The sequence below is a fragment of the Budorcas taxicolor genome, chromosome 8 (assembly GCF_023091745.1).
Source record: "Budorcas taxicolor isolate Tak-1 chromosome 8, Takin1.1, whole genome shotgun sequence".
NCBI lineage: Eukaryota > Metazoa > Chordata > Mammalia > Artiodactyla > Bovidae > Budorcas > Budorcas taxicolor.
Genome location: NC_068917.1, coordinates 16772460 through 16799479, shown reverse-complemented (window position 1 = coordinate 16799479; position 27020 = coordinate 16772460). Strand labels below are relative to the sequence as shown.

General features: G+C 37.6%; 1 pseudogene; it reads left to right on the top strand.

Moving 5' to 3' along the window:
- The first annotated feature begins 6917 nt into the window (after positions 1 to 6917).
- Positions 6918 to 7488, top strand: LOC128052749 (ras-related protein Rab-22A-like; annotated as a pseudogene).
- The last annotated feature ends 19532 nt before the right edge of the window (positions 7489 to 27020 follow it).

Genomic DNA, 27020 nt, shown 5'->3' with positions numbered 1-27020 from the left:
AGGATTTTTCTTATCTTACTACAGAGTCCAAAGAAACAGGTAAGTAAGAAGGAAAGGATATTAGAAATAGCTATAAGAAAACTGCTTATGTTTATGGGTTCATTCTTTTGGATTTCTTATAGCTCTAATGAACTCAAAGATTTCAAGATATCTCTCCAGAAAATTGAAGTATTTTATTGAATGTCAGTCAGTTCAGTTCAGTCGCTCAGTCGTGTCTGACTCTTTGCGACCCCATGAATCACAGCACACCAGGCCTCCCTGTCTATCACCATCTCCTGGAGTTCACTCAGACTCAAATCCATCGAGTCCATGATGCCATCCAGCCATCTCATCCTCGGTTGTCCCCTTCTCCTCCTGCCCCCAATCCCTCCCAGCATCAGAGTCTTTTCCAATGAGTCAACTCTTTGCATGAGGTGGCCAAAGTACTGGAGCTTCAGGTTTAGCATCAGTCCTTCCAAAGAAATCCCAGGGCTGATCTCTTTCAGAATGGATTGGTTGGATCTCCTTGCAGTCCAAGGGACTCTCAAGAGTCTTCTCCAACACCACAGTTCAAAAGCATCAATTCTTTGGCACTCAGCCTTCTTCACAGTCCAACTCTCACATCCATACATGACCACAGGGAAAACCATAGCCTTGACTAGACGGACCTTAGTCGGCAAAGTAACCTCTCTGCTTTGGAATATGCTGTCTAGGTTGGTCATAACTTTTCTTCAAAGGAGTAAGCATCTTTTAATTTCATGGCTACAATCACCATCTGCAGTGATTTTGGAGCCCCAAAAAATAAAGTCTGACACTGTTTCCCCATCTATTTCCCATGAAGTGATGGGACCGGATGCCATAATATTAGGTTTCTGAATGTTGAGTTTTAAGCCAACTTTTTTGCTCTCCTCTTTCACTTTCATCAAGAGGCTTTTTAGCTCCTCTTCACTTTCTGCCCTAAGGGTGGTGTCATCTGCATATCTGAGGTTATTGATATTTCTCCCGACAATCTTGATTCCAGCTTGTTTCTTGCAGTCCAGCGTTTCTCATGATGTACTCTGCATAGACGTTAAATAAGCAGGGTGACAATATACAGCCTTGACATACTCCTTTTCTTATTTGGAACCAGTCTGTTGTTCCATGTCCATTTTTAGCTGTTGCTTCCTGACCTGCATACAGATTTCTCAAGAGGCAGGTTAGGTGGTCTGGTATTCCCATCTCTTTCAGAATTTTCCACAGTTTATTGTGATCCACACAGTCAAATGCTTTGGCATAGTCAATAGTATTAGCACATTTTAGGGAAATGCAATGAAATCTATGATTGTGTTTGTTCATTTGGCACCTTGTTTATTTGGTAATAGTAATTTTGGCCAATTGTTTTGTTAATTTGGTTTGCTTTCTTTCGGCAGGGAGACTTGCAATGCTATTAAATTATTATTTGAAAGACTGATGCTAACTTTTATTCTGTGGCCATTAGAGACTTGGAAACATAATTGTTTTAAGTAGCCATGCTATTTCAAATTGAGATGACAGCTAAATAAATGGCATAGAGTTCCTTTAGAGTTCACTGGAAAAATCAGTTTAAAAAAATCTCTGTCATGTTATAGGCCTCGAATAGATTTAGTTCAGCTTCCAATTAAAAAAAAAAACTATATATATTTCCTATAAATAGCACAGATTTTTCTTTTTTGGGATTTCTTTCAATTACAGTCATATAATGAGTAAATGTTAAATATTTAATTTAAATTATTCTAAATATATTTCCTATTGTGTCTTATCTCTACAATGTCTAAAAAAATAATGACTCAGGCAACTGAGGTGCTCTGAGTAGGACGGCATACCAGTAGGGATGTTCAGGTCTGGGAACTTGCATATTGCATACGAACATGGGAAGTGGATATTGGTATATCTATTAAAAACAGGAAATACAGAAAAGTGGCCACCAAATTCCTGTCCTGTGCTAGACTTTTACTTCCCAAGAAAATCTAATGTATTGCAGATGAAGAAAACAGTAGATTACAGTCTGACAGTGGTTAAGTATATTCTAATTTTCTTCCTTTTTATAGGAACTGAGAGTTACAGGATTCCCTAAGAATGTTTCAGAAAAGAAATTTTAAATGCAGTGACAATATTATATGATATGATGTTACAAAATAGAATGGAATGGAATAGAATAGTGGTTGAGTATATTAGATGTTCACATGGGCATTATGTGAAGAATAGACTATGAGAGGAGAAAGTCAGTCAGCAAACATGTAGAACAAATAAAATTAATGAACAAATATCTTATAAATAGTAAATTAGTATTTCTGATACTTCTGTTACTGACATAACAACATTACAGCCAATGGACTGATTAGCCATACTTTTCTTTTAGATGCAAAAATATTCATAATTCATTTTTATTATACATGCAGTTGTTGTTTTCAATGTTATAGAATTAGGAGGTAATAAGCAACATTCTTGATGGAGAGAGCTGGACTTTTGATGAGATTCCTGGCCAGTTACCTCTCTTCACCCATCCATGTCCAGTGCTTTGTAAAACCAATACAGTATTGTAAAGTAAAATAAAGTAATTAATAATAATAATAATAAATAAAAAATAAAATAAAATAATACAAAAGAATATAGACTACTGTACAATAGAAAAACTGTTTTTATAATGACAGGTTCAGTTCAGTTCAGTCGATCAGTTGTGTCCAATTCTTTGTGGTCCCATGGACTGCAGCACACCAGGCTTTCCTGTCCATCACCTTCCCCTGGAGCTTACTCAAATTCATGTGCATAGAGTCGGTGATGCCATTCAATCATCTCATCCTCTGTCATCCCCTTCTCTTCCTGACTTCAATCTTTCCCAACATCAGGCTTTTCCAATGAGTCAGTTCTTCACATCATGTGGCCAAAGTATAGCAGTTTCAGTTTAAGCAATAATCCTTCCAATGAATATTATTTCCTTTAGGACTGACTAGTTGGATTGCCTTGCAGTCCAAGGGACTCTCAAGAGTCTTCTCCATTCTCAAACCAGGTTTCTAAAAAACATCTCAGTGAGGGGAAGAAAGAGGCATCTGTGAGTATGGCCTTTCCCTGTCTCCTCAGTTTCCAAGAGTTGCTCTGGTTTATCTGTTTTAAGTTCTGAGGTTCTGGATTATATTTCACTAGAATAAAAGATTCCTCTGCCCAAGCTATAGCCATGTCTGCCCCTACCACGTAGGGCTATCCAAGATGGGCGGGTCATGGTGGAGAATTCTGACAAAATGTGGTCCACTGGAGAAGGGAATGGCAAACCACTTCAGTGTTTGTGCCTTGAGAACCCCATGAACAGTATGAAAAGGCAAAATGATAGGAATCTGAAAGATGAACTCCCCAGGTCGGCAGGTGCCCAATATGCTACTGGAGATCAGTGGAGAAATAACTCCAGAAAGAATGAAGAGACAGAGCCAAACCAAAAATAGCACACAGTTGTGGATGAGACTGGTGATGGAAGCAAAGTCCAATACAGTAAACAACAATATTGCATAGGAACTGGAATGCTAGGTCCATGAATCAAGGCAAATTGGAAGTGGCCAAGCAGGAGATGGCAAGAGTTAACATTGACATTTTAGGAATCAGTGAACTAAAATGGACTGGAATGGGTGAATTTAACTCAGATGACGATTATATCAACTACTGTGAGCAAGAATCCCTAGGAAGAAATGGAGTAGCTGTCATAGTCAACAAAAGAGTCCAAAATGCAGTACTTGGATGCAATCTCATAAACAACAGAATAATCTCTGTTCGTCTCCAAGGCAAAACATTCAATATCATGGTAATCCAAGTCTATGCCCCAACCAGTAATGATGAAGAAGCTGAAGTTGAATGGTTCTATGAAGACTTACAAGACATTTTAGAACTAACACCCAAAAAAGATGTTCTTTTCATTATAGGGGACTGGAATGCAAAAGTAGGAAGTCAAGAAACACCTGGAGTAACAGGCAAATTTGACCTTGGAGTACAGAATGAAGCAGATCAAAGGCTAATAGTTTTGCCAAGAGAACACACTGGTTATAGCAAACATACTCTTCCAACAACTCAAGAGAAGACTACACATGGATATCACCAGGTGGTCAATATCCAAATCAGATTGATTATATTCTTTGCAGCCAAAGATGGAGAAGCTTTATACAGTCAGCAAAAAATAAGACTGGGAGCTGACTGTGGCTCAGATCATGAAATCCTTATTGCCAAATTCAGGCTTAAATTGAAGAAAGCGGGCAAAACCACTAGACCATTCAGGTATTACCTAAATCAAATCCCTTACAATTACACAGTGGAAGTGAGAAGTAGATTTAAGAGACTAGATCTGATAGACAGAGTGCCTGATGAACTATGGAAGGAGGTTTGTGACATTGTACAGGAGAAAGGGATTAAGACCATCCCCATGGGAAAGAAATGCAAAAAAGCAAAATGGTTTTCTGAGGAGGCCTTACAAATAGCTATGAAAAGAAGAGAGGTGAAAAGCAAAGGAGAAAAGGAAAGATATAAGCATCTGAATGTAGAGTTCCAGAGATTAGCAAGAAGAGATAAGAAAGCCTTCTTCAGCGATCAATGCAAAGAAATAGAGGGAAAAAAAACAGAATGGGAAAGACTAGAGATCTCTTCAGGAAAATAGAGATACCAAGGGAACATGTCATGCAAAGATGGGCACAATAAAGGACAGAAATGGTATGTACTTAACAGAAGCAGAAGATATTAAGAAGCTGTGGCAAGAATACACAGAAGAACTGTACAAAAGAGATCTTCACATCCAAGATAATCACGATGGTATGATCACTCACCTAGAGCCAGACATCCTGAAAGGTGAAGTCAAGTGGGCCTTAAAAAGCATCACTATGAACAAAGCTAGTGGAGGTGACAGAATTCCAGTTGAGCTCTTTTGAATCCTGAAAGATGATGCTGTGAACATGCTGCACTCAACATGCCAGCAAATTTGGAAAACTCAGCAGTGGCCACAGAACTGGAAAAGGTCAGTTTTCATTCCAATCCCAAAGAAAAGCAATGCCAAAGAATGCTCAAACTACCACACAGTTGCACTCATCTCACATGCTAGTAAAGTAATGCTCAAAATTCTCCAAGCCAGGCTTCAGCAATACATGAACCATGAACTTCTAGATGTTCAAGCTGGTTTTAGAAAAGGGAGAGAAACCAGAGATCAGATTGCCAACATCTGTTGCATTGTCAAAAAAGCAAAAAAAAGTTCCAGAAAAATATCTACTTATGCTATATTGACTATGCCAAAGCCTTTGACTGTGTGGACCACAGCAAACCATGGAAGTTTTTAAAAGAGATGGGAATACCAGACCACTTGACCTCCCTCCTGAGAAATCTGTATGCAGTTCAGGAATCAACCATTAGAAATAGACATGGGACAAAAGACTGGTTCCAATTAGGGAAAGGAGTATGTCAAGGCTGTGTATTGTCACCCTACTTATTTAATTTATATGCACAGTACATCAGGAGAACTGCTGGGCTCACTGAAGCACAAGGTGGAATCAAGAATGCCGGGAGAAATATCAATAAACTCAGATATGCAGATGACACCACCCTTATGGCAAAATGTGATGAAGAACTAAAGAGTCTCTTAAGAAAAGTGAAAGAGAGTGAAAAAAGTTGGCTTAAAGCTCAACATTTAGAAAACGAAGATCATGGCATCTGGTCTCATCACTTCATGGCAAATAGATGGGGAAACAGTGGAAACAGTGTCAGACTGTGTTTTTTTGGACTCGAAAATCACTGCAGATGGTGATTGCAGCCATGAAAGTGAGATGCTTGCTCCTTGGAAGAAAAATATGACCAACCTTGACAGCATATTCAAAAGCAGAGACATTACTTTGCCAACAAAGGTCCATCTCGTCAAGGCTATGTTTTTTCCAGTAGTCATGTATGGATGTGAAGTTGGACTATTAAGAAAGCTGAGCACCAAAAAATTAATGCTTTTGAACTGTGATGTTAGAGAAGACTCTTGAGAGTCCCTTGGACTGCAAGGATATCCAACCAGTCGATTCTAAAGGAGATCAGTCCTGAATATTCATTGGAAGGACTGATGTTGAAGCTGAAACTCCAATACACTGTCTACTGGATGTGAAGAACTGACTCATTTGAAAAGACCCTTATGCTGTGAAACATGGAAGGAAGGGGGAGAAAGGGACAGCAGAGGATGAGATGGTTGGCTGGCATCATGGACTGTATGGACATGAGTTTGAATAAAGTCTGGGAGTTGGTGATGGACAAGGAGGCCCGTCATGCTACAGCCCATGGGATTGTACAGAGTCAGACATGACTGAGCAACTGACCTGAACTAAGAATAAAAGATGGCCATACTCAAAATATTTTTAGACTTTTGCCTTCTCTATGGTCTGCTTTGTTGTCTTTTTAAGATATAGTAGCTGGATTGATTCTTTTATTTGCCTGAGTTTCTTTTAAAACTGTAGATTCCTGGATCTTACCCACAATCCTATTGCCTCAGAAACTCTAAGGAATTGGTAGCTTCATACACAAATCCCAAACGGTAATGAAAACAAAGTTGGTTACATGCCTCTACCACCATTTCTCTTTCTCATAGGAGGAAATCAGTGTCTTGTTTGAGGAAGTGTTCTTTGATCTACATAGGTGTCAAAATGGACTAAAATGTCTCTTAAGAATTCCTTTCACTCTGCAGCTGACTGGCCACTGTCCCAAGATGGCAGCACAGTGGCGCCCAGGAACATGTTCAGGCTGCTGAGACGGGCTCTACGTGGCTGGCAACAGCCAGGCAGGGCCAAGGTCTGGCAAAAGAAAGGCCTCTGCGTGCCCCGCAGCCAGGATTAGGCCTTGTGGTGGTGGCGCCGGGGAATGCTCCTGCTGGGCCCAGCCTCTCTCTCAATTTAGGATGGCAGTGGGCCTGCGCCCCTGGTTCCCAGGCCATGGTGCTGAGGTAGCTCGAGGTGTGTCTGCTGGAGGATACAGGTGTAGGTAAATCAAGTATTGTGTAGTGGTTTGTGGAAGACAGGTTCGGTCCAAACATCAACCCAACAATAGGACCATCTTTTATGACCAAGACTGTCCAGTACCAAAATGAGCTACATAAATCCTTCATCTAGCATACAGTTGGACGAGAACAATTTCCTGCCTTAGCGCCAATGTACCAAGGCTTGGCTGTAGCTATAATTATTTATGACCTCATGAAATATTTTAACATTAAAGAACTGGGTAAAAGAGCTTCAGCAGCATGGCCCACCCAACATTGTAGTTGTCATTGCGGGAAATAAGTGTGATCTTACGAGGTAAGAGAAGTCATGGAGACAGATGCCAAAGACTACGCCAACTACATCCATGCAGTCCTTTTATGGACCAGCACGAAGAACAAGATAAACATAAACAGCCTCTTTATATAAATTAGTCAAAGAATTCCATCCACTGACGCCAGCCCGCCTTCTGGTGGAAAGGGCTTCAAACTGTACAGAGCCTTTGGAGTCTAGGCAGAGCTGCTGCTGACTGGGCCTCAGCCCTGAGGCTCCCAGACGAAGTAGCTGGTCCTGACAGGCCGCGGGAGGGCTGGGCCCTGCCTCCAGGGGTCGCCTGCCAGTTTCGGATCTTTTTTGGGCATCTGGGATTCACAGGAATTAACTGGTTCCGTCTCCTCTTCAGAGACTGCAGCAGTAATACGTCAGTCTGTGGACTTCTGTCCTGTAAAGGATCTCTGTGTACACAGGGACCACATCGTTGGCTCCTGATGTTGCTGAGAAGGAATGTACAGTTGTGTGAATGGTAGGATGAGATCATTGAGTAGTTTTGTAGTCAAGATTCTATGTCATATTTGTAAAGGAAATGTTAGCACTTTCATGGCTTTTGAGGAAAAAAAAGTCGTTGTGGATACATTCCTTCCCTTGTTTTCCCATTAACCATTGCCACTACTAGAGGAAGTGATAGCATTTAGAATGTATGCAGTTACCACCCTGGAGGGATAGCAGTTAGGATTGTCTGAAGCTGAGGTGGGTTGTTTCTGAGGCTGATGGAGAGGCACCCACCCACGCCGTCTCTGACACAATCTCCTTTGGGCACAGCAGCCCAGGACCCTGTCTCACGGGTATCCCCAGGCACATCACTGGTACCTTTTTCAGTAAGCTCTGACAATCAAGATGGTGATAGTAGAGAGGCTGCCTGGAACATGTTGAATTGCATATTCAGTTTAAACTGACTAGCCATGTTTTCCAAAGAGAAAAGAAGCCCAGAAAGTGGGGTAAATGCTGTCCATTTTTAATTTGACCGAGCTGTCTTGGTGGGGGAGACAGCTATCTGTCGCTTAGCACATGTAAAGTTATGGTCATATATTTATGAGACAGCTGCTTACAGATTATAAATTATGTAAATACATTAATAAATTCTATGCTTCATTAAAAAAGAAAAAAGAATTCCTTCCACTCTGAAACTCATTAATATCACAACCAATGAGTTCATATATCTGATAGGATAAAATAACTAACTGTATAAAAATGTAGTACTTAAAATATCTTTAACAGTATGTTTTGTCTCACTTAAAAGATTACAGTAACTAAAAGGTAGAGAAGATCTGCATATTTAACAATATATTTTGGTATTAAAAGGGGGAACTTTTTAAATATAAATTTATTTATTTTAATTGGAGGTTAATTACTTTACAATATTGTATTGGTTTTGCCATACATAAACATGAATCCACCACAGGTATATACATGAACTTTTTTTTCAACTGTAATAATTATTAACTACTTTTAAATAAGATGGCCATACATTTAAATGCATGGCATAAAATTCTTATAAAAGAAAACAAGGTAATACTGGTGAATGTATTTCCTTTATGATCTGGGGTCATGCTAATACAAAAGGAAAAAAAATTATGCCATAATGAAATAACTGATTTAATGAAAAAATAATTACCACATATAGCAATCTTTGTTTTTTTATATTCCACATAGGAGTGAGATCAAATAGTATTTGTCTTTCTGTAACTTACTTCACTTGTCATAATGCCCTCAAGGTCCATCTATCTTGTCCAAATGACAAGATTTCCCTCTTTATCATGACTGAATAATCCATTTGTACACTAATTCTACTTCTTGTTTATCCACTTATCCTTGATAAATACTTAGGTTATTTCTATATCTTGACTGTTGTGAATAATAATGCAATGAGCATGAGAGTGGATATATCTTTCTAAGATAGTGATTTAATTTCCTTTCGATATATGGCCTGAAGTGGGATTTTTGGATCACATGCTAAATATATTTTTAATTTTTTTTGAGGAAACTCCATACTATGTTCCATAAAGGTGGTAGCCTTTCAAGTGCTATTGGTTATTTGCTTGTCGTTTTTGGGGGGGAAAAAAAAAAATTCACTTCCTCTGTCCATTTTTTAAATTAATTTTTTTCTTCCATTGTGTTAGATTTATATATATATATATATATATATATATATATATATATTTGTATACTAATGCATTAGATATATGATTTGAACATGTCTTATCCCTTCCTTAGGTTACCTTTTCATTTTGTTGATTGTTTCTGTGGTTGTATAGATTTTTAGTTTCATGTAGTCTCATTTATTAATTTTTGCTCTTGCTGTTGTGCTTGTGGTATCATACCCAGAAAAATCAGTGTTGAGAACTAATTTCAAGGAGTTTTTCCCTATGATTTCTTCTAGGAGCTTTATGGTTTCAAATCTTGTATGTCTTTGATCCACTGGAAAAATTATTTGATTTTTATACCAGTCTTATCAGAAATACATTATTAATCTCCTTTTATATTTGAGAAAATGGAGCTTCAGAAAATTTAAGTGACTAAGTCAATGGTAACTGGCAGGATGTGAAGTCCAGATAGCATTCAGTCCCATCATCTTAGCTGTACTGCACTGAGCAATAGAGTGAGAAGAAAAGCCAAACCATGAAGTACAAAGATGAGAAAAAAAAAAAAAAAAACTGATCAGAATATGTCTTCTAATTTTAGTTTCTACACATTTACAAAAACAAAGTGAAATCACATTTCTAAAATTTAAAAAAAAAAAGCTGTTTTGCTATTTTAAGTATTTGTTGAAATATAGAAAATTCTACAGTTTCAGTTTAAGCTAATATGATATTTAATGAGTAATTTTTTGCTGCACTCAATATGCCAGAAAATTTGGAAAACTCAACAGTAGCCACAGGGCTGGAAAAGGTCAGTTTTCATTCCAATCCCAAAGAAAGACATTGCCAAAGAATGCTCAAGTTCAGTTCAGTTCAGTCGCTCAGTCCAGTCTGACTCTTTGCGACGCCATGAATCGCAGCACACCAGGCCTCCCTGTCCATCACCAACTCCCGGAGTTCACTCAGACTCATGTCCATCGAGTCCGTGATGCCATCCAGCCATCTCATCCTGGGTCTTCCCCTTCTCCTCCTGCCGCCAATCCCTCCCAGCATCAGAGTCTTTTCCAATGAGTCAACTCTTCACATGAGGTGGCCAAAGTACTGGAGTATCAGCTTTAGCATTATTCCTTCCAAAGAAATCCCAGGGCTGATCTCCGTCAGAATGGACTGGTTGGATCTCCTTGCAGTCCAAGGGACTCTCAAGAGTCTTCTCCAACACCACAGTTCAAAAGCATCAATTTTTCAGTGCTCAGCCTTCTTCACAGTCCAACTCTCAAATCCATACATGACCACAGGAAAAAGCATTGCCTTGACTAGATGGACCTTACTCGGCAAAGTAATGTCTCTGCTTTTGAATATGATATCTAGGGTCGTCATAACTTTTCTTCCAAGGAATAAGCATCTTTCAGTTTCATGGCTGCAGTCACAATCTGCAGTGATTTTGGAGCCCCGCAAAATAAAGTCTGACACTGTTTCCACTGTTTCCCCATCTATTTCCCATGAAGTGATGGGACCAGATGACATGATCTTCATTTTCTGAAAGTTTAGCTTTAAGCCAACTTTTTCACTCTCCTCTTTCACTTTCATCAAGAGGCTTTTTAGCTCCTCTTCACTTTCTGCCATAAAGGTGGTGTCATCTGCATATTTGAGGTTATTGATATTTCTTCCGGCAATCTTGATTCCAGCGTGTGGTTCTTCCAGTCCAGGGTTTCTCATGTGTACACTGCATAGAAGTTAAATAAGCAGGGTGACAATATACAGCCTTGAGGAACTCCTTTTCCTATTTGGAACCAGATTGTTGTCGCATGTCCAGTTCTAACTGTTGCTTCCTGACCTGCATACAGATTTCTCAAGAGGCAAGTCAGGTGGTCTTGTATTCCCATCTCTCTCAGAATTTTCCACAATTTCTTGTGATCCACACAGTCAAAGGCTTTGGCATAGTCAATAAAGCAGAAATAGATGTTTTTCTGGAACTCTTTTGCTTTTTGCACGATCCAGCGGATGTTGGCAGTTTGATCTCTGGTTCCCCTGCCTTTTTTAAAACCAGCTTAAACATTAGAAGTTCACAGTTCACGTATTGCTGAAGCCTGGCTTGGAGAATTTTGAGCATTACTTTCCTAGCGTGTGAGATGAGTGCAATTGTGCAGTACTTTGAACATTCTTTGGCATTACCTTTCTTTGGGATTGAAATGAAAACTGACCTTGTCCAGTCCTGTGGCCACTGCTGAGTTTTCCAAATTGGCTGGCATATTGAGCACAGCATGTTCACAGCATCATCTTTCAGGATTTGAAATAGCTAAATAGGAATTCCATCACCTCCACTACCTTTGTTCATAGTGATGCTACAATTGCACTCATCTCACATGCTAGTAAAGTAATGCTCAAAATTCTCCAAGCCAGGCTTCAGCAATACGTGAACTGTGAATTTTCTGTTGTTCAAGCTGGTTTTAGAAAAGGCGGGGAACCAGAGATCAAATTGCCAACATCCGCTGGATCATCGAAAAAGCAAGAGAGTTCCAGAAAAACATCTATTTCTGCTTTGTTGACTATGCCAAAGCCTTTGACTGTGTGGATCACAAGAAACTGTGGAAAATTCTTCAAGAGATGGGAATACCAGACCACCTGACCTGCCTCTTGAGAAATCTGTATGCAGGTCAGGAAGCAACAGTTAGAACTGGATGTGGAACAACAATCTGGTTCCAAATAGGAAAAGGTGTACATCAGGCTGTATATTGTCACCCTGCTTATTTAACTTCTATGCAGAGTACATCATGAGAAACGCTGGACTGGAAGAAACAAGCTGGAATCAAGATTGTTGGGAGAAATATCAATAACCTCAGATATGCAGATGACACCACCCTTATGGCAGAAAGTGAAGAGGAGCTAAAAAGCCTCTTGATGAAAGTGAAAGAGGAGAGTGAAAAAGTTGGCTTAAAGCTCAACTTTCAGAAAATGAAGATCATGTCATCTGGTCCCATCACTTCATGGGAAATAGATGGGGAAACAGTGGAAACAGTGTCAGACTTTATTTTGGGGGTGCTGCAAAATCACTGTAGATGGTGATTGCAGCCATGAGATTAAAAGATGCTTATTCCTTGGAAGAAAAGTTATGACGACCCTAGATATCATATTCAAAAGCAGAGACATTACTTTGCCGAGTAAGGTCCATCTAGTCAAGGCAATGCTTTTTCCTGTGGTCATGTATGGATTTGAGAGTTGGACTGTGAAGAAGGCTGAGTGCCAAAGAATTGATGCTTTTGAACTGTGGTGTTGGAGAAGACTCTTGAGAGTCCCTTGGACTGCAAGGAGATCCAACCAGTCCATTCTGACGGAGATCAGCCCTGGGATTTCTTTGGAAGGAATAATGCTAAAGCTGAAACTCCAGTACTTTGGCCACCTCATGTGAAGAGTTGACTCATTGGAAAAGACTCAGATGCTGGGAGGGATTGGCGGCAGGAGGAGAAGGGGACGACCCACGATGAGATGGCTGGATGGCATCACGGACTCGATGGACGTGAGTCTGAGTGTACTCCAGGAGTTGGTAATGGATATGGAGGCTGGCGTGCTGTGATTCATGGGGTCGCATAGAGTCAGACATGACTGAGCAACTGAACTGAAGTGAAGGTAATATTCTAGTAAGCCTGGGAAATTTCCAAGGTGCTCATTGTTGCTATGAATCATATGGATCCAAGATGTAAAAGAATGTGAGAACAGTGAATAAGGAGACAGATAAAACCCCAAATTATGGCCCGGATGTATTTCTGCCATTCTGACCTGGCTGTGTTTCACAAACTGTATTTCCTCTGTCTCTGCTTTCCTTTCTTTCCCACATTAATGCTGCTCCTTAAACTTATTTTGATATGTGTACATGTTTGAGGGTTCTATGGAAAGTTCTATTATGCTACTATTTACAGTTTTATTTGAAAATCATCTGTTTATTCATTGGTTTCCGTAGAATGAAACGGTCATGTTTCTCACTTTATAGCGATTGCCTTTTAATGTTTCCCTTAGCACATCTAATATATTCACTTTATATTGTGTTCTTCAATTTTATAGTTCAAATTCATGGCCTTCTGTTACTTCTTTGAGAATAAAAACTCTCAAGACATTTAATATCTATGATTTAGACAGTATCATCATTATTTTAGTGACATAGTAGGAACAAATGAAAATATCAGAATAGTTACAAAGCAATTTTATATACATAAGAGCACTGAAAGGAGATCATGTGGAAATAGTCTAAAATATTAAATCAGTCTCCAGTTTGGCAAGGTTAATATTTTCTGTCCCATGTCTTATAGGATGAAACAAGTCATTTATCATATATGATGGCTCTAGAAATATTTCAGAACCAGGAAAAACTCTGTAATAGTGAACTTATATCTATAAAGGGAAAATGGAAACAAATCTGTACCTGAAAATAATAGTCTATTATAATAATGAATGACCATTTGGGGAACTAGACTGAAAGTTTCAAAGACATACATATATAATTTTAGATTTGAAAAGGTCGAAACACAGTATTAATAGCAAAATTGGGTTGCTGAGTAAAAGCACTGAAAATATAAGGCCATTTTAATCTTTCACTCTTAGTGTCTTACCAAGAAGCAGGACTGGTGTTTTCACCCAGAAGGCATCATTGAACCTATTTAAACAGGGCCCCCTCTACTCTGTTCTCATATAATATACATTCCTTAAACTCCTCTGAATTTACTAGAACAATACTTCTTCTATCTCTTTCCTTAGATCAAACAGAATCAGTACTCTTTCCTTTTCTCAACAGAAGTTATTATCTTAACTGAGGCCCCCCACACATGTAGTCCTCCCTTTTATACCTAGACAATTCAATTTACAAGGCTTCTCTGGTTCCAAAACAAGAGACACAGGTTAATCCCTGGGTTGGGAAGACCTTCTGGAGAAGGAAATGGCAACCCACTCTAGTATTCTTGTCTGGAAAATCCCATGAACAAAGGAACCTGGCAGGCACAGGCCATGGGGTCACAAAAATGTAGGACATGATTTAGCAACTAAATAGCAACAACAAAATTCAATTTACACCCAAGTCACTTGTTACACTGAAACAATATAATCACTCCATATTCATACAATAAAACTATTTTTACTAGAAAATACCGAAAGATTTCTTTACAACTTTCAGAAATATTCAGCAAATATTACTTAAGCCCCTACTATGAGCCAAAGATAGAAGACATACAAGGGTCACTCTTCTTTTTCCCTTCCTGGTGTTGTGGGATTTTGCTTTACTATGCATAAGAAAAAGACAGACAGCATTGTGGAGGGGAATGGCATGAAATAAATAAAGATAGCAGATGGGACCAGAGCTTCTCTCACCCATTTCTATCTTTCACAGTATTTTGAGAGATAGTGAATATATATATATATATATAATTATTATTATTATTATTTTACAGCAGAAATACGTTAAAAAGTTTGGTTTGTCCTGAATGGTAATAATAGAAAGACATCGAGTAATTTGTTAATATGTAAAAATCAGAATATTTTATATAAAAATCCATATTTCTAGCTTATCTGGAAAACTTGAAGGCAGCTGGTCCTAGATCCTACAACCAAGGTATTCCCTCATCCCCTCACATGCCTTATTCATCATGCTCCACCCACTTACCTCATTTTGGTTAGGGTTTTCCCCAAACTGCCAGATGAGAAAACCATCAAGACTCTGGACTAAAAATATATATCCCCAGCTCATCCTCTGGAGATTCGGGTTCAATATATTGAGAATAATGGTAGACTCTAAATTTTAATAAGCATCTTATGTGATTCTTTGTAAACAAAGTAGCTGGGGAAATGGTACTATAGGCATTTCAGTTTGCAGCCCCAAGATGATTAAGAACATGCTATTAACCTCACAATAAGAGTTGGTGATTTCAACACAGTATTAATTTATGGGGGATTAATAAATGTGAGACACAGGAGATACAGGTTTGATGCCTAGGTAGGGAGGATCACTTGGAAAAGAGCAGGGCCACCCACTCCAGTATTCTTGCTGGGAAAATCCCACGGAGAGAGGAGGCTTTATCATGCCATTCCCCTCCACACTGTGTCTGTCTGTTTCTTATGCACAATAAAGCAAAATCCCTCAACACCAGGAAGGGAAAGAGAAGAGTGACCCTTGTATGTCTCCTATCTTTGGCTCATAGTAGGGGCTTAAGTAATATTTGCTGAATACTTCTGAAAGTTGTAAAGAAATCTTTAGCTATTTTCTAGTAAAAGTAGTTTTGTTGTATGAATATAAAGTGGTGAGCTACAGTCTGTGGGTTGCAAAGAGTTGGACACAACTGAAGTGACTGTGCATGCATGCATACAAAGCAGTAATGGTAACAGTAAAGATAAACACTGTCATTCACTGAGCATTTACTCTCTTCTGAGCATTATGTTAATAGTTAATTCTATACAAACATACTATATTTATACACATATATTATATAATTAACTCTTCACTATGTGCTGATATTAATCCTAGCACCTTAAATATTATTTCAATGGTGTCAGTACTATTTTTCCCTAATTCAGAAAATGAAAACAAAGCCCAGAAAAAATATATATATACTATATTTTTAACGTTCTACAATTTGTACACATAAATATTGAATCTGAACCTAGGTAATGTGACTTTAGAACTAACAACTCTTAACAAAATCCCTCTGCCCTATTAGTACAGTTAAGAAATGATATCACAAGGAATAAATATAAAGGCATAGTGGTTAAAGGTGGATTCATGCTTATGTGACCTGTGAATTCTTGCTCTCTTCAGAGTTTATAATTAATTTGGCAGATATCACTGCAAAATAAGGCATGCTGCAGTCCACGGGCTTGTAAAGAGTCGGATATAACTTAACAACTGAACAACAAAATCATATTATAGACTTTGTTCCAAGAAGATCTAGAAGAAACATACTAGTTATGATAAAACAAACACACTAAATTTATATGGAAACTATGATTTGATATTGTATATAAATTCACAAAATATAGTGACTGTAGCCCCCTGAAAGTTTTATTACAATAAAGTTAATTATATCCAATTTAAATAGAAAATATATCCATTGTTTTCAAGCATGTAAAAACAATTATTAGACTCATTGCCAAAATACTGAGTCATGGTCTTCAAAACTAAATGCACCTTTCTCTATTTCTTCCAGTATTTAGTATTGCATGGATGTTTAGGATAAATCTTATTTTGCTCTCTTTAATTGTTAGCCTCTTGCATTCTTTCTTTCTCTCCCCTCCCCATTCCATCCCAGTCTGGAGGCAGGGAAACTTCTTTATACTTTAAATTAAAATATGTCTCTAGAGTCTGGCTTCTCATAAAGTGTGGGCTACTTTTGAATTATTTTTTCATGAATATATTGTACATATTAAATCTGCATACTAAATTGTTTCCCTTAATTGTCTTCTCGTAGTCTTACTGTCAGAGAGGAGCTAGGAGGGGAGGTACTAACAGGATAGGAAGTGATGCTCAGCTCCTCCACCAAACAAAAATCCACATAGTGAGAGCACCCACAGGCCCCACTCCAGATGGATTGATTCTGAGCTTACATTTTCTAGAGAGAGAGAGGATATTGGAGTGGGCAACTAAGTGACTTTCTTGTGCTTCTCTGTAGACTGTCCCAATCTGTCCTGGAAATATCTGTACAGTGTTTGCTATTCTGAAGCCATTCTATAAATTTTAGAGATAGAGAACATTTTGTCTAGCTTCTGGAATTTCTATTAGTATTCCTATAGTTGTCTCTGACTTTACTCTCTTTTATGTATGTCTTTATTTTATTGAGAAGCTGAGAAAGCCTGTCAATTGTTTCAAGATAAATCCTCAGTTCAATTCAGTTTGGTAGCTCAGTCATGTCCGACTCTTTGCAACCCCATGAATCACAGCACGCCAGGCCTCCCTGTCCATCACCAACTCCCGGAGTTCACTCAAACTCACGTCCATCGAGTTGGTGATGTCATCCAGCCATCTAATCCTGGGTCGTCCCCTTCTCCTCCTGCCCCCAATCCCTCCCAGCATCAGAGTCTTTTCCAATGAGTCAACTCTTCACATGAGGTGGCCAAAGTACTGGAGTTTCAGCTTTAGCATCATTCCTTCCAAAGAAATCCTAGGGCTGATCTCCTTCAGAATGGACTGGTTGGTTCTTAAACCATTTGGTTTTGGGGGTTATTTCTAAGATACTAGTTCTACTCTGAGGTTGTTGTCCTTCTTGAGACCTTCCAAGATTATTTGTGTAGTGTGAACCAGGGCCAGATGTGCTTCAGAATGCTGCCCCTGCCATCTTTTGAATAGCTGTATCATAGGGCACTCTGTTTTGGTCAAGGGGGATAAAAATAAATGTAGAAATGATTAAAGATTATAGCAAATGCCTGGTACTCATCTAAAGAGCATGCTAAATTATTTGATTTAATCTTCACAACAATCCTAACAGTAAAAAAAATTATAATTATTTCTGGTTTAATGATGGAAAAGCTGTCGCTTTGGGATTTTATGTAATCTCCCTAGTAAGAAACTAGGAGACACACGGTCAAATTTAAACCTCAATTTTTGCCTAAATTCAAGAGCTAGACTCTAATTTACATGTGTAAGTGATGAGATTGTATCCATACTGAACACTGACATAAGAAAAGACACACAGTAAGGAGAGTGCTTGTATACTGCTTTGGCTAATCGGAAAATGCAAATAGTCTATAAAGTCCCAAAATAGTCAATTCTACCAATAACAGATGAAAAATTCTTTGGGGAAAATGTAAACAGTTTTGATAACACAGGTTATTTTCAGTATTTTTATCTAAGAATCATCTGCTTATTTTTTATTAGGAATATATATCGTAAGATTTTGTCAGGGGAGAAACATGTAGAATGCAAATCTTACTAAAAATCCCTAAACACTGAAAAGTCAACTTCAATATGTACACCACCATTAGCATATTATCATCAGAGAAAATATTCATGGGAGAGAGAAATACAGCATGATAACAGAGGTTGTTGTTTTTTTTTTTTTTTCCTTTAGAGATCAGAATTATGAGAGCTCTCATTGCTTATGTTAGAAAAATCTAATTTCACAGGCAGTTTCAAATCCTGCTGTTTCAGCAGAGCTAACAGAGATATGTGAATGAGTAAAGTCAGCCCTTATTGTAAAACAGTTACGAAATCTGTGGTTTCAATATCCTTCATGGGCAACTTTTATTGATAATGTTATATATCTTAAAATAAATGGGATTTCTATGGTACTGGGCCTGTAAAAGTAGTAAGATACTAGAAATGACATACATACCAGAGAGGCATTTAACTGAATATCTCAATTAAAATATTGAGAAAGTAGGTTTTCATACAGACAGCATGAAAATAGGGTGGACCAGGTAGATAGGAGCTGAAGTATACTAACATTTTATTTGAGAATCATGGAAATTGAAACTATAACCTTTTACATTTAAAAATTGGGGAGTCTGAAACTTTCTCTTTAATTTCTTCATTGTGAACATAGCAAAATTTTCCAGTAAGTAGGTTTGTTTCCTTGCATTTCTAAGGAAAAAAATTATCTTCAGCTTTGTATAAAATAAGAAATAAAATATATAGATTCCTTTACATTTTGCTCTTGAGTAACCTACAAGGAATGTGGACAAACAACATATCAAATTCTCAGTAACTGACAGGTTTGAGTGGTAGGATTTCACTTTTGACTACTGGCTTGCAAATATTATTAAATTATATTCCTAATGAACATGGCTTAAAGATTTGTGATGTTGAAAAGTAATAGTGTTACAATGAATAATATTCATAGGTTTATCAATGCTCAAACTAATAAATATTTAAATCACACAAGCATAAACTATATTTAATCTCTAAACATTTCTGTTATTTGTAATAAAGTTGACACACAAATCTACTTTTTAAACCTAAGAACTTAAAAACAAGCATTTTTATTACTAAATAGTTTTAAAATTTGGTTTTAATTTCCTAATACCTAAATGTATTCTCTATTTATTCACTTATCAGTAAATATATAAATACTAAAATCTTAAGTCATAATTTTAACCTTGTCTTATGAGAGAAGTGTCCCTATTATGACCCAACTAATATTATTTTCATTATAACACTAACAATTATATTTAAGATAAATATTTCTAGAACACATAGAGGGGCAATACATAGAAATTAAAGTAGAACATGTAGAAGAGAAGTACATTATATGTCAAAATGATATTTATGCATATATCCACATATGATTAAAACAGAGTAAACATCAGTCAATCAAGTGTAGTGATCATTGGAGAGGATGTGGCACCAATTATCTTCATCTGTATTTTTCCCCACTACCTCTAACAGTATCTTCCATATAGTGAAAGTTCAATATACATTTATCAAGTATTTACTGAACATTTGAACAATGAAAAAGTTAGTCTATTATTTCTTATATGCAGCACTATACTCTATTAATTTACATTCTAATGCTATAAGGTTTTAAAATTAATTTTATAAGTGCCACTGGAGCATGTATTCACCATCATTTGAATGGTTAAGTTCAGTTCAGTTACACAGTTGTGTCCGACTCTTTGTGACACCATGGACTGTAGCACTCCAGGCCTCCCTGTCCATCACCAACTCTTGGAGTTTACTCAAACTCATGTCCATACAGTCGGTGATACCATCCAACCATCTCATCCTCTGTCATCCCCTACTCCTCCTGCCTTCAATCTTTCCCGGCATCAGGGTCTTTTCAAATGAGTCAGTTCTTCACATCAGGTGGTCAAAGTATTGGAGTTTCAGCTTCTACATCAGTCCTTCCAGTGAATATTCAGGACTGATTTCCTTTAGAATGTACTGGTTGGATGTCCTTGCAGTCCAAGGGACTCTCAAGAGTCTTTTCCAACACCACAGCTCAAAAGCACCAATTCTTTGCCACTCAGCTTTCTTTACTGTACAACTCTCACATCCATACATGACTACTGGAAAAACCATAGCCTTGACTACACAGAACTTTGTTGGCAAAGTAATGCCTTTGCTTGTTAATATGCTGTCTAGGCTGGTCATAACTTTTCTTCCAAGGAGTAAGCATCTTTTAATTTCATGGCTGCAGTCACCATCTGCAGTGATTTTGGAACCCCAAAAAGTAAAGTCTGTCACTGTTTCCATTGTTTTCCCCATTTATATGGCAGGATGTGATGGGACCAGATGCCACTATCTTAGTTTTCTGAATGTTGAGTTTTAAGCCAACTTTTTCATTCTCCTATTTCACTTTCATCAAGAGGCTCTTTAGTTATTTTTCACTTTCTGCCATAAGGGTGGTGTCATCTGCATATCAGAAGTTATTGATATTTCTCCCAGCAATCTTGATTCCAGCTGTGCTTCATCCATTCCAGCATTTCTCATGATGTACTCTGCATATAAGTTAAATAAGCAGGGTAACAATGCAGCCTTGATGTACTCCTTTCCCTAATTGGAACCAGTCTGTTGTTCCATGTTCAGTTGTAACTGTTTGACGGGGTCCAGCCCCGGTGGATCCAGGGAATTCGAAGGGTGGACGGCGTTGACGTGAGAAAAACTTATTTGTTTATTAATAAAAGATTAGATTAGGAAGAAATAGTGTAGTAGGAAGATTAAGTGAAGGAAGAGGGCTGAATAGCTTGGTTTATGCGGAAGACCAATAAAATTCCAGACAAGGAATTTGCACCATCTACGTTGGGCCACCAGTGCCCGCTTGAATATCTAAGGGTGCCTCGCCTTAGTCTCCCTTTCATGCGGGTCTTAACAGCCAGGGCAAGTAAGTAGACTTGGAGGGCCTCCGCGTCCCAGGTGGAGATTCAGCCTGAAATTAAAGAGCGGAGGGAGGGAAAGGGAGAGAAGAAGAGAGAGAGAGACACGGGGGGAGCCAGATTCCCAAGAAACCAGGCCGAGAGACTAGTCCAAGAAACTGGTCCAATCCTTTATTGTTCAGAAGGCCTTTTATACTTTTAATAAAACATGGAGATCAATGGGCAACACAAAATTATGTAGCATTCGCAACCCAGACTCTTTCTGTATATCATTTGGTATACAAAAGGTCTCAGGTGATTTACATTATCTTCTGGCCAAGAGGCTTGTTAACTTTTTGGTTCTCTTCCTTAATGAATGTTAATTTTGTTTCCCCTGAAGTGTTTTTCTTTAACCTACATCTCCTTAAAGTGCTGAAGTTACATCTCTATAGAACAAAGATGCAGTGGGTTATAAAAAAGAAGGTACTTAACTCAAAGATCTAATGTTGCTAATACCAGGTCTACTACTTGTTTTTCTATATACCAACTATATCTAAAAACAAAGGATATGAAAATTCAGCAGCAAGCATTGACTCAACAAATGAAACTTTTAATCAGTCCTATTCTAAAGATTTTGACTCCTCGGAAGCCCCTACATTCCTAGGAGGTTTTAAGCTTCCCGTGCCTCCTGCGGTCAGGAGGCCTCAAACAATCACACGGGCAGCTGTACGAGTCCTGCAGGCAGGCTAGAAAGCCATCAAAGGGGTTTTTGGATTGAAACACTCTTTCAAATGCAGAAGACTAAAGCCCTGAATTGACTTTTTCCAGAGAGTATCAGAAGAGTGGAAAAGCAGAGCACAAAAACCGGCAGATTTTTGTTGGGGTACATGCTTAGGAATTTCCAGAGGGGCCCCTGAAGTCTGAGCACGCCTTGCGTATGTCAGCTTCCTTCCTCATGACCTTGTCACGGGCCGGATTCCTCACACTGGCTCCCGGCAACTGTTGCTTCTTGACCTGTATATAGATTTCTCAGGAGGTAGGTCAGGTGGTCTGGTATTCCCATCACTTTCAGAATTTTCCAGTTTATTGTGATCCACACAGGCAAAGATTTTGGCATAGTCAATAAATCTGATTGGTTATATTATTTCCAGTCAAAGATGGAGAAGCTCTATACAGTCAGTGAAAACAAAACAAGGAGCTGACTGTGGCTCAGTTTATGAACTCATCTGAATGGTTCAGTTCAGTTCAGTTGCTCTGTAGTCTCAGTCAATTAACTCCCTTTTGAACATTTTGTATATTCACAATAACAGAATAGAATAGAGATCAGAAAATAGGCATACTCCTCCACACTGGGATCCCTGAGAATGATGAAAACTGCAGACTATCCCCCAGAAAAATGCAATGATCTATGTATACTTTATTTCATGCTAATTCAGAAATGCATCCTAAGGCTAATGGACTTTCAGTTAAAAAAAAAAAAAATGATTGTAGAAAACTTCACACATGACAGAGTATCTCGTACTTAACTTGCCCTTTTACAACTAAAAATTTGATAAAACATACAAAATAACTGTTTTTCAGATATTTCACAACAGACATCATAGGACTATAATCCTTGAGAGAAGAAATAATAAAAATGAGAATATAATTGCCCTAGCTTTCTGCCTAGACAGGAAGATCTGCCTTCTCAGATTATGTCACAGGCAGGAGAAACCAAAGCACTGCAATCTTGTTGAACTGAGGAGACAGATGTTGAAGTATGAGGTCATAGTAGGTGGAGTTTAGGAGTAAAGTACTAAAAGAAAAAGCTACATAAATAATATTTCAGAAATATGCATAGGATCCCTTGAATTTTTGAAGGACTCTTAGGCAGCACACATGTGGGATTTAATTCCACTAAGCCATGCCAAAAAAAAGAAAAAGTTTCTGGATGCCTGTAAATCTAAACAATTTATAAAGCTCATGCAAGCCACAAATGTTAAGTACAAACCACCACAATGGAGAGACCTTGTTGCATATTTGGGGCATAAAGCAGAGACCCAAGAAAAGTCATATCTTGGTAGTAGGGATAAACAAGCTCTACAGTAAGACTACTATAAATCCACCTATTAAAAAAAAAATCTTGTAAATGATGCAATGACTTAATTGTCCTCCAGAATAGTCAAGTACTGTAAAAGGAAGAGAAAAGACTCCAGACACACATCAACATATTGATTTCATTTTCAGTGTCAGAAATTTTCAATTTCAAATGTCTGCTACAAAATGTGCTTAAAAATTATTTTAAAAGTTTGATATTCATTAAAACAGTAAACTATTCTTATTTTATTCATTAAAGTATTAAACTCTTTAATAATAAATTGCTTATAATAATAAACAATTAAATTATAAAAATAAGCACAAAATATGAAAATTATATGCCATGCAAACTAAATATAAGACAGCTGCAATGGCTATATTACTATCAGAATGATCAAAGAAAAATTGGTAAATTCTTTAATGAAAGAGTTTGCAAGTCATCAACAAGATATAACAATGCTAAAAATGCATATATTCAATAAGAGAGCTTCAAAACTAAATGAAAATTCAAAACAGGAAGTATATGTAAGCATATCCACAATTACAGGAGATTTTTAAACTCTCAAAATTGATTGAAAGATCAACCAAAAAGTTACTAAGAATATACAAAATTTCCATAACTCAAATAAATGGACCAGGCTGACATTTACATAATAACCAAGGGGTAATGGAGCTGGAGAATCCCAGGGATGGCGGAGCCTGGTGGGCGGCCGTCTATGGGGTCGCACAGAGTCGGACACGACTGAAGCGACTTAGTAGCAGCAATGGAACTGGAGTAATTATATCCATCAGCCTTTGGTCAAGAGCTACCCAGATGTGCAAATTCTTCGACAATTCTGGCCTTTTGTGCTTGAAGGCAAAGAGAGTTCCAGTAGCCCAGGAGGACAAACCCTTATTAAAGGTATGCTGGTGCCCTCAATTGGAAGTGAAAGCCCAGCAAAAGACTTCGGGGTGAGAAAATAATATATACAGCGAAAGGAGAAGACACTGGCAGTTTCAGAAATGGGATGAGGCAGAACCCAGATAGCCTCTGGAAAAGAAAGAAAAGTGCTTATGTTGACCAACAGAAGAGGAATCAAAATCCACAAAGAATAGATTAAGTTAGGAAAACATGAGCATATTTGTTACAGATTAAGGGCAAATGTGTTCAATGTTTATAATGAGAGCTTGCAGATAATAGGAGAGCAATTATGACTCACAAAAACATTAAAATCTAAAGCACACAGAAAAATATCATGATGGACTGAGACAGTGGAAGGAAAAATGTGAGAATGAAGTAGAAAGAAAAACTAATGCATTATTGGGTAATTACTATGAAGCACTGGTGGAGGGCATGGCAACCCTATCCAGTGTTCTTGCCTAGAGAATCCCATGGTCAGAGGAGCCAGGCAGACTACAGTTCAGGGGGAGGTCACAAAGAGTTGTATACAACTGAAGCAACTTAGTACAATGCACCATGAAGCACACATCATACCAGGAACTTTGGATGTATTAACATTGTCACTCCTTAATCCTTCAAGATATATAATAATAACATTCCCATTTTCCAGATTAAAATTTTAAAATAAACAGAATACAAAGAGTTAAACTGAAGCACTCTGGTTGCAGAGTCAAAGGCTTAGCCTACCTCCCTTCATAAATTACATTTTGTCTTATTACTTCAAATGGGATCTAATTCCTAAGGAGGAAGCCTTGGTGAGCCATCAGAGTAAATTGCTGTAGTGATGAGAGGGTCAAAGTCCTAGCAAGTAAGGACATCAGAGGAGCAGAAGGCTGACCTAAATTTCTCACAGTGGGGCAGTTACTTGGAAAGAAATAGGAAAAATAAAATGAATGTGGGAATGGAGATAAAGTCTGAAAAATGGGGATTTTTTACATTGAAGCATGTTTCATGAGCTTGAAGCATGCGAGACTCAGTAGCAAAAGAATGCTAACCTCATTTTCAATTTGAGGGACACATGGTTTGCAGGAGAACGGTACCTTGGTACAGATTAAAAGAATCTCAGAAAACAATGATTAATACTGCTTGAATGACAAAATCTAAAATATATGAACCAAGTGCAACAGAATTCCTCAGGCCTGGAAGAGTCCTCAGTTTCCATGTACGTCACGGTGAGGCTTCTGTAAGCCCTGAAATCAGCTCTACTGCTCTGCATAGTAGTGTTTCTCATCACCTACTAAACTGCGTGGTAAGTGTCTTCTCCGAGCACAATTTGTTTAAGATTGTCCTAACAGGAGGGGTGTAAGAGCAATATGGAAGCAGGTCCCTTGAATATTATGATCATAGGCATAACCTTTCTTTTTTGTTTTTGAGTGGTAGGGATTGCTCTGTATAGCACACTTCATTCTATCTTTCTCACTCTTTGTGTCCTATTCTAAACCCCCTTTACTGTTTTGATACTTCGCATTATGACTATAATTTATTTATATGTGTTTTTAACTAAAATGTCCTAGGGCTAACTGCAGTCCCTTTCTGTCCAATTACTTTGTATTTCCTAATGCAAACTTAATTGCCCATTTGTGTTTAATCCTTGCCTTCCCCTTTCCTATTGCTATGGAACAGCCACGCTAGGAAAATGGCCTTTCCTAAATATTTGTCTGCTCACCATCAATGCCTCTTACCATGTATAAGCTGACAGGGCACTCAAAATGGATATATGCCAATTTCATTCTTGGAATATCTCACATAGCAGTTACATAGAATACCATATACTAGATATTTAAATAATTAATACTATTTTTTAGTGTATAAACATAAGGATGTGACTACTAAGAAAACTATAAATTTAGAGAAAATAATTTATTGACATCCATAATGGGAAAAGGGGTATGAAATGGAAATATACTAATTTATAATACTTTTTTCAACTTCTAGGAATAAAATTGATTAGGAGAGCCAATGTAACACATAATTACAAGTAACATTTAGCTACAGTGAAAGAGTATGCCACAGTGAGATTAATGGTAAGGATATTAAACCGCTAAAGTGGGAAGTAAACACACTTGCACAAACACACACACCTGTTTTTAAAAGTTCCAAAAGAGAAAAATATTAAGCACTAATACAAAAAAATTTACATTTTAATGTAAGGTTTAATTCTATATATAACAAAATAATAGAAAAAATATATAAGCACTGATTCTAAACATTTTTAAATTCAGTTTTAATTATGCATATATAAAAAACTAGAAATTTTTCTTATAGTGAAATTTAATATGAATGAATAATGTAATACTTGGAAACTACATGCATTATGGATAATTTTGAAATGTATAAGCATGAGTCCTTCTGGATATATCAAATTGTTAATTACAATTTTGAAAAAAGTATGATTAATGGAAGTTGTAACAGGAAAAGTTATATGGAAACAGAATTCAGGGTTCCTAAAAATAGGGGAAACACAAATCTAAAGAAAAAGTTATTGTTTACAAGTACTTTGTTTTAAAGAAATGTTTGCAGACTACATAGATCAATTGTATCCAATATAGATCTTTTTAGTGATAATGTATGGGGTGGGAAAGAAAACAATAATTAACTAACAATAATTCAAATAAAGGATATTTGTCTAAATAACTAAAGATATCAAAAGATAAAGTACCAAATGGATTTTCAGGGTTCTCAGGGTTCACAATACAATTCTTTAAAACAATTAGAACTTTAGAACATGTAACTCTGATGTTCAGTTCAGTCGCTCAGTCATGTCTGACTCCGTGACCCCATGGACTGCAGCATGTCAGGCCTCTCTGTCCATCACCAACTCCCGGAGCTTACTCAAACTCATGTCCATTGAGTGGTGATGCCATCTAACCA